Raw genomic sequence first — 12,779 nt, forward strand, 5'->3', positions numbered from 1 at the left:
TGGGTCTGATTCTCGCTCAGGGAGTTTCACTGGTTCAAGTGCCGGATCAGCCCCGTGGTGTCCCCATTTTTGGTCAAAAATCACCAATTGGCTTCTCACAGCTTTTCAGCGGTTTTGACTTATCTCCAGCAGAGAATGTTTGAGCGCCAGAGGACAGAATGCAGAGGGATTGTCCACGCAACACACTGAGACGAAATTAAGACAAGTTTTCTAGAAGTTGTACTGACTGAAGCCGGCAAATTAATTTATCCCAACTCAGGCGATCTCACGGGTACAGAATACAAAAGGTAAAGGATGCTGAATTGGACTGGAACCAAATCCCTGATTTCCCACCGGCAGGCGAAGATACTAACACTGAAATACTAATGCACACACAACTGCAGGCTGCACGTGTAGCGTTGGGTACATGTCCAGAACATGCAGTCTGGCAGAGTTCCCGTGATAACCCTACGCAGTCTGCTCCACTGCCATGCAGTTCCTGTGGGTTACGTAAGGAGTGGGTCAAACATAGCCGTGTAATTCAAAGGGGGCTTGAAACCACCTCACATCGCCACTGTGAAATGCTCAAATAAATAAGAGCTGTAGTTACCAGGCAGTGTTTACTCCCTCAGAGCATAAAGAATAATCCAGCCCATTGTTCACCTAAAAGATTTCACGACATGAGACTGAATTTATTTTAACCTGTACTTTAAATTCTGCTCAATCACAGAATTTGGAGATTTATACTATTTTTCTTTGCATGCATCTCTCTATCTCTGTCTTTGTTTCTTCTTTCTCTCTATTTCCCCTGATGGACTTATCAGGCTTCCTTGAACGGCCAGGTCTGGAAACCCGGGATGGGACAAGGCTGTCGGATCTTCAGTCCAGTTGCTTTATTTCGACGGGATGAGCTTTGCTGTTTTTCGTCTCCGCTTTCGGAAAATATAAACCCAGATGGAAATTCCCCTCCTCGGGTCCGGTCACCTCCCGGTAATGGAAATGAACCCGATCTATCACTCGGTCTTAATATCTGTATTCTCATTGCTTAAGATTAAAATTACGGGGCTACAGCTATTCTCAGGACACATTTTAGAAATTAACACATAACAGACTTATTCGGAAACGTGGGATTAAAGGGCAGGTGATAACCTGGGCACATAATTGGCTAAAGGGAAGGAGGCAGAGAGTAGTGGTGAACGGATGTTTTTCTGACTGGAGAGAAATATGCAGTGTGATCCCCCAGGGGTCGGTATTAGGACTATTGCTTTTCTTGTTTTTATAAATGACTTGGATGTGGGAATAGGGAGTACGATTTCGAAGTTTGCGGATGATTCAAAACTTGGCAACGGAGCAAGTAGTGAGGAAGATAGCAGCAGATTTCAGGAGGACATAGACAGACTAGTGAAACGGGAAGTCACGTGACATATTTAACGCAGATCAGTTTGAAGTGATGCACTTTTGGAAGAAGAACAATTTATGGCTGGTTGCAAGAGCAGAGGGACCTGGGGTGCATATTCACAAAACAGGGCAAGTTGATAAGGCGGTTAAGCAAGCGAATGGGGTACTTCGCTTTGTAAATAGGACATTGAATATAGAAACAAGGAAGTCATACTAAACCATTACAAATCATTGGTTAGGCTCAGCTGGAATATATTGTACGGTTCTGGGCACCACACTTTAGAATGAAAAGGCATTGAAGAGGATTCAGAGCAGGTTGACCTGGATAATACCAGGGTTGAGGAACTTCAGTTATGTGGAGAGATTGGAGAAACTGGAATTATTCCACTTACAGAAGAGAAGGTTAAGGAGTGAATCTAATGGATGTATTCAAAGTAACGAGGGGTTTTGAAATATCAAGGAGGTAGGAATTGCTTCCTCTGGCAAGTGGGTCAGTAACCAGAGGTCATAGATTTAAAATAATTGGCAAAAGAACTAGAGGGGAGTTGAGGAGAATTTTAACCGTGAAATTCGCTTTTCTATTCCCTTATGAATATCGCAGATTATAATGTCCAGGCGGGGTGGGACTGAATGGGGGATAGAGTGCGGAGATTGGAATGGAAGCTCATCAGAATGAACTTGGTCTCATCAGTTTTTGTTATTTTTCCTACCAGTTGCCCGAAGCAGGCGGTGAACCTTCTTCTCGAGAGAGGATCGTCATTTCAGTTCAGAAGGAAAAAGGTATCAAGAAAATCGGGTGACACAGACACGGAATGATCCGAGACTGACAGCAATTCCCATTGAAACTGACACAGACACGGAATGATCCGGGACTTACAGCACATCCCTTTTAAACAGACACAGGCACGGAATGATCCGGACATAAATCATCATTATGGTACATAAGTTTTTCTTACGTTGACCATAAGATTTGCTCCTTTTTGCAATGACTCCGCTTTTCTCTTTGACACTTCGCGGTCATTCTCATTTCAACACGTTCGTGGAAGGAACTTTTGCTGATTTCAGCAAACAACGCAAAAACCTCTGCCCGCCGTTTCGAGAAGGATGGGACTTTAACCAGACCTGGTGAATGAGGGAAAGAAGACTTAAAACACAATAACGACGAGGGTGGGATTCGAACCCACGCGTGCAGAGCACAATGGATTAGCAGTCCATCGCCTTAACCTCTCGGCCACCTCGTCACATGAGGAAACCTGCGAAATCCCTTTTATTCAAAATGAAAATACTGGTTATGTTGCCAATCTGAAATAAAAACAGTAAATGTGGATATCCTCAGCAGGTCAGGCAGAATCTTTAGATATAGAAACAGAGTTAAAGTTTCAGGTCGATGACCATCACATAAGTATTACATCACACTCCTGACTTGCGCCTTGCAGATCGGAGAACAGCTTTGGAGAGTCACGAGGTGAGTCACTCACCGCAGAACATCCAGCCTCTGACCTGCTCTTACAGCCACAGTATTTATGTGGCTGGCCCAGTTAAGTTTCTGGTCAATGGTGATCCTCAGGATGTTACTCGGGGGGATTCGGCGATGGTAATGCCATGGTAATGGTAATCTCCCACAGAAGAGATTTACTGGAAAGATTCCAGGGATGAGGGTCTTTAGTTACATGGATAGACTGGAGAAGCTGAGGTTGTTCTCCTTCGAACAGAGACGGTTGCGAGGAGATTTCATAGAAGTATTCAAAATCATGAAGAAAGTAGATAGAGAGAAACTGATCCCGTTGGCGGAAGGGTCAAGGACCAGAGCACATAGATCTCAGGTCTTTGACAAAAGAACCAAAGTTGAAGGAAAAACTTTTTTTACACAGCGAGTGGTTATGATGTGGAATGCACCGCCCGAGGGGGTCTTGGAGGCAGATTCAATCATGGCCTTCAAAAGGGAACTGGATAAGTATTTGAAAGGAAAAAATACAGGGCGACAGGGAAAGGGCGGGGGAGTGGGTCTTGCTGGATTGCTCTTGCAGAGAGCCGGCAAGGACTCAATGTGCCGAATGGCCTCTTTCCGTGCTGTAACATTTCTATGATTCTATTCTATTTGTAGGAGGCGATGCAAAACGACCGGAGCGTGACGTCAATCGACCTGCTCATGTCCATTCCCTGATAATAAATCCTAGTGTGAGGGAAAGAAGGAATTCATAATTATTGTACATATTTTTTATCTTATGCTGACCATAAGAGATACCCGGTTTACCAGGGGGCCATTCTGCACTTTGATTGATAATTCACCTCGATCACACCTTACACTCCCAACACCTCCGTGCAACAAACAGTTCGGGTGCTAATTTGACTTTGCTGATTTGAGCAAACAGATGTTCGCCAGCAATGCGGAAAGTCACTTCTTAGAAAAGAAGGATTTTTGGTGAAGAGACCAAACTGAACAGCGCCAGCAAATTCTTACAGCGGTGGAATTCGAAACCTTGTAATTCAGAGATCAAATCTAACATTTTCGAAAACTAAGCCACTGTCCCACATGGCAATCGATTCGTTGCGGCTGAAAGATGTCATAGAGCTGAAACGTTACCTCTGGCTCTTTCTCCACAGGCGCTGCCTGACCTGCTGAGTGTGTTCAGCATTTTCTGGTTTCATTTTTATGATTTCACAATGACATTCAGATCTGATGATAAAGGTCATAGAGCTGAAACGTTTCCTTTGGTTCTTTCGCCACAGGTGCTGCCTGACCTGCTCAGCGTTTTCAGTATTTTCATTTTTATGATTTCACAATGACAGTTTTCCTGAAAACACCCAGTTTGACCCAAGGACGCAGCTCGCACTTCATTTTCCCCACGCGCTTAAAGTCTGCCGTTTCCGAACAAAATCCCCTTTCGCTCACGGTCAATCTCCTGTAATCGACACCTTTTCACCATTGCCGCTCTTTTCATTTCTCCTCATTCCTTTTCAATCGGACATTTCCACAGACCTATTAAGATCAAGCGGAACATTTCCGACTTTCCTGCACCGCCCAGATTGCTAAAGTGCACCTTTCAGCCGTCATTCGCAGCTATGTCGCGCCGCCCGTCTCTCCCGCATATCAACTGCTCGGGGAAAAGCGCCAACGACCATGGAAACAAAACCCAGTTCTTCAGTTAACATCCCCCGTGTCACAAGATACCCCATGGAAATTTCACGGAAAATTATGCGCTGTCCTTCCGAATGCCAGCCCTGCTTTCTTCGTTCTTGTCTCTGGAGCAGTCTCGCAGGTGGAAATGTTTCAAGGCACAAATGAACATTGGTGCGAACGGGACATGTGCACCCAAGAAACAGCGGTCGATGTCGAGCAAACCTAAAGACATAAGAATGTGAAAGTGAATGTTAGAGTCGGTAAGGCCGCAGTAAAGTCTCAATGAAATGGACCATGATTGTGGAAGGAAAAAAATCTGGAAGATGCGGCGGGTCTGAATTATGGATCTTTCAGCAGAGACACATGAGAGAACAAAGACGGGATGCAGACAAAGGTGTTGGAGGCAGAAAGAAAAAGAACGAATTAAGAGGAATTAAAAGAGAGTGAAAGAAAGGATGGGATAGAAGGCGATGAAAGAAAGAAAGAAAGAAAGACGGGAGAGAGAAAGACAACCGTGCATACTCACCCGGCAAACGGGCGCTGCTCCCAATCGGCTGCACTTCGCCTCACTGACCCTCGTCCCATTCACAACATCCTACAATACACTGTCAATGCTCTGCAGTGAAACAGAGAATTTAAAAGTATAAAGACACTCACACCGTCCTACAATACACTTTCAATGCATGTGCAGTGAGACAGCGAGTTTAAAGGTATAGAGACACTCACCTTTTTGTTCAAAAGTAACACATCCCAGGAATAAGAGAGAGCGAGGATCAGTTTCCCTCTCCTGATGTCGCCGAGGCTTGTCAGTCAAGAGTCCCCTCCTCCCAGTATTGGCTGTGGAGGAAGTACAGTGCAGATTTAATAGAATACCTTCAGCCTGACCGGCCAGTAATTACTCGATCTACACCTTTCTCCCTTTTTAAACAACGGTACATCTTTAGCAGTCCTCCAATCCTCCGGCATCACATCTGTAACCAGGGAGGATTGGAAAATGATGGTCAGAGCCTCCGCTATTTCCTTCCTTGCTTCTATTAACAGCCTGGGATATATTTCATCAGGGCCTGGGGATTTTGGTGGAGTTATTTGGGGACTTTATTTTTCCTCATTGCGAAAGCTTGCACCGCAAGACAAGATCACAAGTCCAGGTCCAAATTAGGACTACTTCCGGGTTTCAGCCTCAAATCTTGAATTGTACCCCTATCCCAACGAGCCCAGAAACAAGAACGTGTCCTTAAATTACCGTGTTACAGACACATTCTATGAGAGGTCTGTCTGTGTAATGAAAGGGCGTTTTTGAACAGTTATTTTGTTATCAGTTTCCTTCTGAAACTTGAACAAATCCAAATTCCAAAGTGTGATTTTGTCGCTCAAATCCACAAATTAGGTGAAATTAATAAGTTGCGTTAGGCACTGCTGGGAGTTGAACCCCAAATCCCCTATTTACCAGACAGATACTTTAACCATCTCAGCCACAGCGCCAATGGAGCACATCGCTTCCGCACCTCCTCTCACTAATATCTATCAGCGACACATTATTGTCTGTTGGGGGTTCAGACCGTTTTGTCTTTGTCGATTTCGCTTGTCCGTTTTCCTGTGCATCCCGATGCTGCCTACATTTCTCGCTGTGTTTATCTTCGTGTATCCATCAGTGCGTGCACACACGGATGATTAAGTGGGCTTGTGCTTGTTACATTAAATAAATTAGGGGTTCCCATAATTCTCGCTCTATCAATGGAGAACTATTGAGCCGAACTTTACAGCGAACTGTTGGTTATTATGGTGCCGAAACTAAAAAATCGTAAGCGGTCCAAAAAGGGAAAAGGAGAAAAACTTGTGAGGGAAAATAAGGACAACAATCAATGTTTTCACAAGTAACTTAAGAGAAAGAAGGGTGACTAAGAGTAACGTGGGCCCCTTAAAAACAGATGAAGGTGATATTGATATTGAAAATCAGGAAATGGTCGAGTTGCTAAATATTTACTTCTCATCAGTCTTCACAGAAATGGATGAGGCTAACATACCAGAGACACGAGGAAAACTGAAAATAAATCAAGGAGATCCAGTATAAGTAAATTAATGGCAATGGAGAAAATAATTAGGTTAAAGATAGACAAATCTCCAGAACCTGATGGTTACCATCCCAGGTGACGAAGGGGACGAGCTGAGGAAATTGTACAAGCTTTCGTCATGATTGTTCTCAGGGTATGATTCTCACTTCGGGGATTTTATTGATTAATGATACGAACGGTCCCGGGTTCGAATCCATTACGACCCTGACAACCACAAGGCTTTTTGTGAAAAGTCACCAATTGGCTTCTGACACCTTTTCAGTGTTGCTGTTGGTCGAATTGAATTATATCTAGAGCAATTTTAACATCCAGAGGAGAGAGTGCGGAACTTTCCAAGGCGAAACACATGTGAAGTAAATAAATGTCTCAAGCTAATGAGGAGATTGAAGCTCAATGTGAATTTACCTTCAGGCGGCCTCATTGATATTAGATGACAGGAAAAAAAAACACATATCCAAGTTAGCTGATAACACCAAGATCTGCAGCATTGTAAGCAGTGCAGATGGAAGAACAATATTAGAGAGAGAGACATTAATATAATAAATGAAAGGGCAAAACTGTGACAAATGGATTTCAATTCAGTCCAGTGTGAGGTCATCCACTTTGGACCTAAAGATAATATTTCAGAATACTTTGTAAATGAAGAAATGCTGGAAACTGTGGAGGTCCAAATGGATTTAGGGGTCCAGCTGCATAGATGATTAGAATGCAATGGACAGGTGCAGAAAATAATCAAAAAGGTTAATGTAATGCTGGCCTTTCTATTTAGAGGAATAGAATACCAGAGAATAGACATTATGCTACAGCTATTCAAAGCTCTCGTTAGTCCACACCTGGAGTACTGTGTTCAGTTCTGGGCACCGCACCTGAGGGAGGATATATTGGCTGTGCAGGGAGTGCAGTGGAGATTTGCTAGAATGATACCTGGACTCCAAGCGTTACATTCCGACGAGAGATTACACAAATTAGGGTTGTTTACCCTGGAATTTGGTAGGTTAAGGGCTGATTTTATCGAAGTTTTCAAGATATTAAGGGGAATTGTTGGGGTAGATAGAGATAAACTATTTCTGCTGGTTGGGTGCCTGGGACGAGGGGACATAGCATAAATATTAGTGTCATCAATTTCAGGAGTGAAGTTGGGAAACACTTCCACAAGCAAAGGGAGGTAGAATTTTGGAACTCTCTTTCGCAAACGGCAGTTGATGCTAGCTTAATTGTTAATTTTAAACCTGAGATTGATAGGTTTTTGTGAAACAAATGAATTAAGGTATATGATGCTCAGGCGGTTGTGTGGAGGTCGGTCACAGAACAGCCATAATCTCATTGAATTGCGGAACAGTCTCGAGGGGCAAAATGGCGGAATCCAGTTCCCAAGTTGCTCATTGGTGCAAAATGATTCTGCATTGGCCGGGAATCGAACCCGAGTCCCTCGCGTGGGAGGCGAGAATTCTACCACTGAACCACCAATGCTGGCACATTGTCGTTTTGCAAATGTCCATTTAGGTCTCTTCACTCTCATAGTGAATGAAAGCAGCAATTTGAGTAAAGTTGACTTCCGGTCGAGTGTTTTTTGTGACGATACCGAGACAGACGACAATGTCGGTTCAGCGCAGTTCATTCTGCAAAGTGTTACTTGATATTACAAGTCGTACATTCAAAACGAATTTATAAAGAGAGACTAATATTGTTGATATGAAATAATTGGTGTGGAATCTAATATTGCTCTACATCGTACATAGTACAAGAAAGCGAGATTGGATGGAGACAGCGTTCTGAAAGGATGGTGGATCGGGTATATGGGAGCGGAATTTTACCCTGGCTGAACGTCTCCGTTGACCTTGGGTCTGATTCTCGCTCAAACCGGATGAGCCCCGTTGTGTCCCCATTTTTAATCAAAAATCACCAATCGGTTTCTCACATCTTTTCAGCGGAGCAGAAGGCAGGTTTGACTTATCTCCAGCAGAGCATGTTTGAGCACCAGAGGACAGAATGCAAAGGGTTTGTCCACGTAACACACGTAGACGAAATGAAGATAATCTTTCAAGAAGTTTTACAGATTCAAGCCGGCACGTGAATTGATCCCAATTCAGGCGATCTCATGTGTGCAGAATGAAAAGGTAAAGAATGCTGCATTGGCCTTGAACCAAACCCCTGGTTTCCCACCGGCAGACGAGGGTTCCACCACTGAACCGCTAATGTACACACAGCTGCAGGTTTCACGTATAGCGTTGGATGTATGTCTTGAATATGCAGTCTGCAAAGCTCCTGTGCAGCCTGCTTTTACAGCCGCGCGGTACCTGTGGGTTAACTGAGCGAATGAGGCAAGGCATGGACTTCAAAATTCACTGGGCGTTCGAAACCAACTCACACTCATAGTGCGAAATGCTCAAATAAATTAGAGCTGTAATGACCAGGCAGTGCTTCTCTCAGAGATAAAGAGATAATCCAGCCAAATGTTTGCCTATAAGATTTCACGATATGGGGTTGAATTTAAGCTGCACCTTAAATTCAGCTTAATCACCGAATGTGGAGATTTATACTATTATTTTCTTCGCGTGCTTCTCTATCTCTGTCTGCATTTCTTCTCTCTCTCTGTGTTTTCCCCTGATGGACTTATCAGGCTTCCTTGAACGGCCAGGTCTGGATGGAATATGGCTGTCGGATCTTCAGTCAAATGTTGTATTTCGACGGGATGATCTTTGCGATTTTCCGTCTCCGTTTTCGGAAAATATAAACCCAGATGGGATTTCCCCTCCTCACGTCCCGTCACCTGCGGGTAATGGGAATGAACCTGATCTATCACTCGGTCTTAATATCTGTATTCTCATTGCTCAAGAATAAGATAACGGGGTTACAGCTATTCTCAGATCACATTTTAGAAATTAATACACAACAGATTTATTCGAAAACTAGACGCACGCGGGGTTAAACGACCAGTGGTAATGCTGGCACGTAATTGGCTAAGGGATAGGATGCAGAGAGTAGTGGTGAACGGATGTTTTTCTGACTGGAGCGAAACATGCAGTGGGATCCCACAGGGGTCGGTACTAGGACTATTGCTTTTCTTGTTATATATAAATGACTTGGATGTGGGAATAGGGAGTACAGTTTCGAAGTTTGCGGATATTACAAAACTTGACAAAATAGTAAGTCGTGAGGAAGATAGTAGCAGACTTCAGGGGGACATGGACAGAATGGTGAAATGGGCAGTCCCGTGACAGATTTAATGCAGATCAGTGTGAAGTGATGCACTTTTGGAAGAAGAACATGGAGAGGCAGTATAATCTAAATGGAACAATTTATAGGGGGTGGGGGCGGGGTTGTGCAAGAGTAGAGGAACCTGTGGGTGCATATTCAAAAAACACGGCAAGTTGATAAGGCGGATTAGAAAGCATAGGGGATACTTTGCTTTGTAAATAGGGGCAGTGAATACAAAAAAAAAGAAGTCATATTAATCCTTACAAATCAGTGTTTATGCCTCAGCTGGAGTATATTGTACGGTTCTGGGCACCACACTTTTGGATGAAAAGGCATTGAAGGGGATTCAAAGCAGGTTGATCTGGATGATACCAGGGATGAGGGACTTCAGTTATGTGGAGAGATTGGAGAAGCTGGGATTATTCTCCTTACAGCAGAGATGGTTAAGTGGAGACCTAATAGAGATATTTAAAATAATGAGGGGTTTTGAAAGTACAAGTAGGGAGAAACTGTTTCCTCTGGCAAGTAGGTCGGTTACCAGAGGTCATAGATTTAAAATAATTGGAAAAGAAGGAGACCGGAATTGAGGAGAATTTTTTCACACTGAGAGTTTGTTAAAATCTGGAACGCACTTCCTGAAAGGGTGGTGGAAGCAGATTCCGTAGAATCATTCCAGAGGGAATTGGACATGTACTTGAAGAGGACTAATTTGCAGGGAAAAATGTGAGGTGTGGGTCTAATTTGACAGGTCTTGGAAAGATCCAGCACAGGTACCACGGCGCAATGGGCTCCTTCTGTGCTGTAAGTTTCTATGATTCTATGATTACCTTCTGAATCATTACAATTGATGCTATTCAGTGTTGAGGAACCACGAAAATTACAACCATGACATTCGTCTTCTTCATTCCCTTATGAATATCGCAGATTATAATGTCCAGGCGGGGGTGGGACTGAATGGCGGATAGAGTGCGGAGATTGGAATCGAAGCCCAGCAGAATGAACTTGGTCTCATCAGTTTTTGTTATTTAAGATGGGAACTAAACGACTCGCGAGCCTGGGTAGCTCGTTCGTTAAAGCATCAAACTTTTAAAGCGGGTAGTGATATCAGGGTCCAGTGTTCAAGGTATAAATTTTGAAACAGCTGGTAAGTTCTGCCTTTGTTGCGGAGCAACAGCTCCGGGACAGACGATGCCTGCGATGTGTTGTCAAAGCTTCGGTGGTGTCTTGTTTCCCAGGGATGGGCACTAATGCGTTGTCTGTAGCAGGAATTGCAGCTTCCCGCCAGCAACGTGTGATTGGAAAGAGCGGGGCCGAAAGAGGGGCTTAATGTTGTTTCCGTCGTGGCCTCAATCAATCGGCATGTGTGACTTGGAGGGGAACGTGCAGGTGGTGTTGTTCCCATGCGCCTGCTGTTCTTGTCCTTCTAGCTGGTAGAGGTCGCGGGTTTGGGTGGTGCTGTCGAAGAAGCCTTGGCGAATTGCATTGCTACAGTGCATCTTGTAGATGGTACATACTGCAGCCACGGTGCGCTGGAGGGAGTGAATGTTAAAGATGGTGGATAGGGTGCCAATTAATCGGGCTGCTTTGTCCTGGATGGTGACTAGCTTCTTGATTGTTGTTGAAGATGCGTTCGTCCAGGCATGTGGAGGGTGTTCCATCACACTCCTGACTTGTGCCTTGTAGATGGTAGAAAGATTTTGGAGAGTCATGAGCTGAGTCACTCGCCGTAGAATGACCAGCCTCTGACCTGCTATTGTAGCCACAGTATTTAAGTTTTTTAATATATATTCGTTCATGGGATGTGGGCGTCGCTGGCGAGGCCAGCATTTGTTGCCCATCCCTAATCACCCTTGAGTGGTGGTGGTGAGCCGCTTTCTTGAACCGCTGCAGTCCGTGTGGTGAAGGTTCTCCCACAGTGCTGTTAGGTAGGGAGCTCCAGTATTTTCACCCAGCAGTGATGAAGGAACGGCGATATATTTCGAAGTCGGGATAGTGTGTGACTTGGAGGGGAACGTGCAGTTGGTATTGTTCCCATGTGCCTGCTGCCATTGTCATTCTTGGTGGAAAGGTCGTAGGTTTGGGAGGTGCTGTCGAAGAAGCCTTGGCGAATTGCTGCAGTGCATCCCAAAGATTGTACACACTGCAGCCACTGTGGGTCGGTGGTGAAGGGAGTGAATGTTTAGTGTGGTGGATGGGTGCCAATCAAGCGGGCGGCTTTGTCCTGGATCGTGTCGAGCTTCTTGAGTGTTGTTGGAGCTCCACTCATGCAGGCCAATGGACAGTATTCCATCACACTCCTGACTTGTGCCTTGTATATGGGGAAAGGCTTTGGGAGTCAGGAGGTGAGTCGCTCGCCGCAGAATACTCAGCCTCTGACCTGCTCTTGTAGCTGCACTATTTATATGGATGGTCCAGTTAAGTTTCTGATCAATGGTGAACCCAGGATGTTGATGATGGGGGATTCGGCGATGGTAATGCCGTTTAATGTCAAGGGGAGGTGGTTCGACTCTCTCTTGTTGGAGATGGTCATTGCCTGGCACTTGTCTGGCGCCAATGTTACTTGCCACTTATGAGCCCAAGCCTGGATGTTGTCGAGGTCTTGCTGAATGCGGGCTCGGACTGCTTCATTATTTGAGGGATTGCGAATGGAACTGAACACTGTGCAATCATCAGCGAACGTCACCCTTTCTGACCTTATGATGGAGGGAACGTCATTGATGAAGCAGCTGAAGGTGGTTGGACCTAATGCACTGCCCTGAAGAACTCCTGCAATAATGTCTTGGGGCTGAGATGATTGGCCTCCAACAACCACTACCATCTTCCTTTGTGCTAGGTATAAATCCAGCCACTCGAGAGTTTTCCCACTGATTCCCATTGACTTCAATTTTACTAGGGTTGCTTGGTGCCACACTCGGTCAAATGCTGCCTTGATATCAAGGGTCTGTAACTCTCACCTCACCTCTGGAATTCAGCTCTTTTGTCCATGTTTGGACCAAGGCTGTAATGAGTTC

At 44.7% G+C, this 12,779-nt stretch overlaps 2 non-coding genes across 2 annotated transcripts; both read right to left on the minus strand.

The window, feature by feature from the left end:
• Positions 1-2,536: 2,536 nt before the first annotated feature.
• On the minus strand, positions 2,537-2,618 carry trnas-gcu (transfer RNA serine (anticodon GCU)). The gene has a single exon. It is a non-coding gene; the product is annotated as a tRNA-Ser (tRNA).
• A 5,351-nt stretch (positions 2,619-7,969) lies between these two features.
• Positions 7,970-8,040, minus strand: trnag-ccc (transfer RNA glycine (anticodon CCC)). Its single transcript has one exon. It is a non-coding gene; the product is annotated as a tRNA-Gly (tRNA).
• Positions 8,041-12,779: the final 4,739 nt, after the last annotated feature.

This window comes from Heptranchias perlo, chromosome 20 (assembly GCF_035084215.1).
Source record: "Heptranchias perlo isolate sHepPer1 chromosome 20, sHepPer1.hap1, whole genome shotgun sequence".
Classification (NCBI taxonomy): Eukaryota; Metazoa; Chordata; class Chondrichthyes; order Hexanchiformes; family Hexanchidae; genus Heptranchias; species Heptranchias perlo.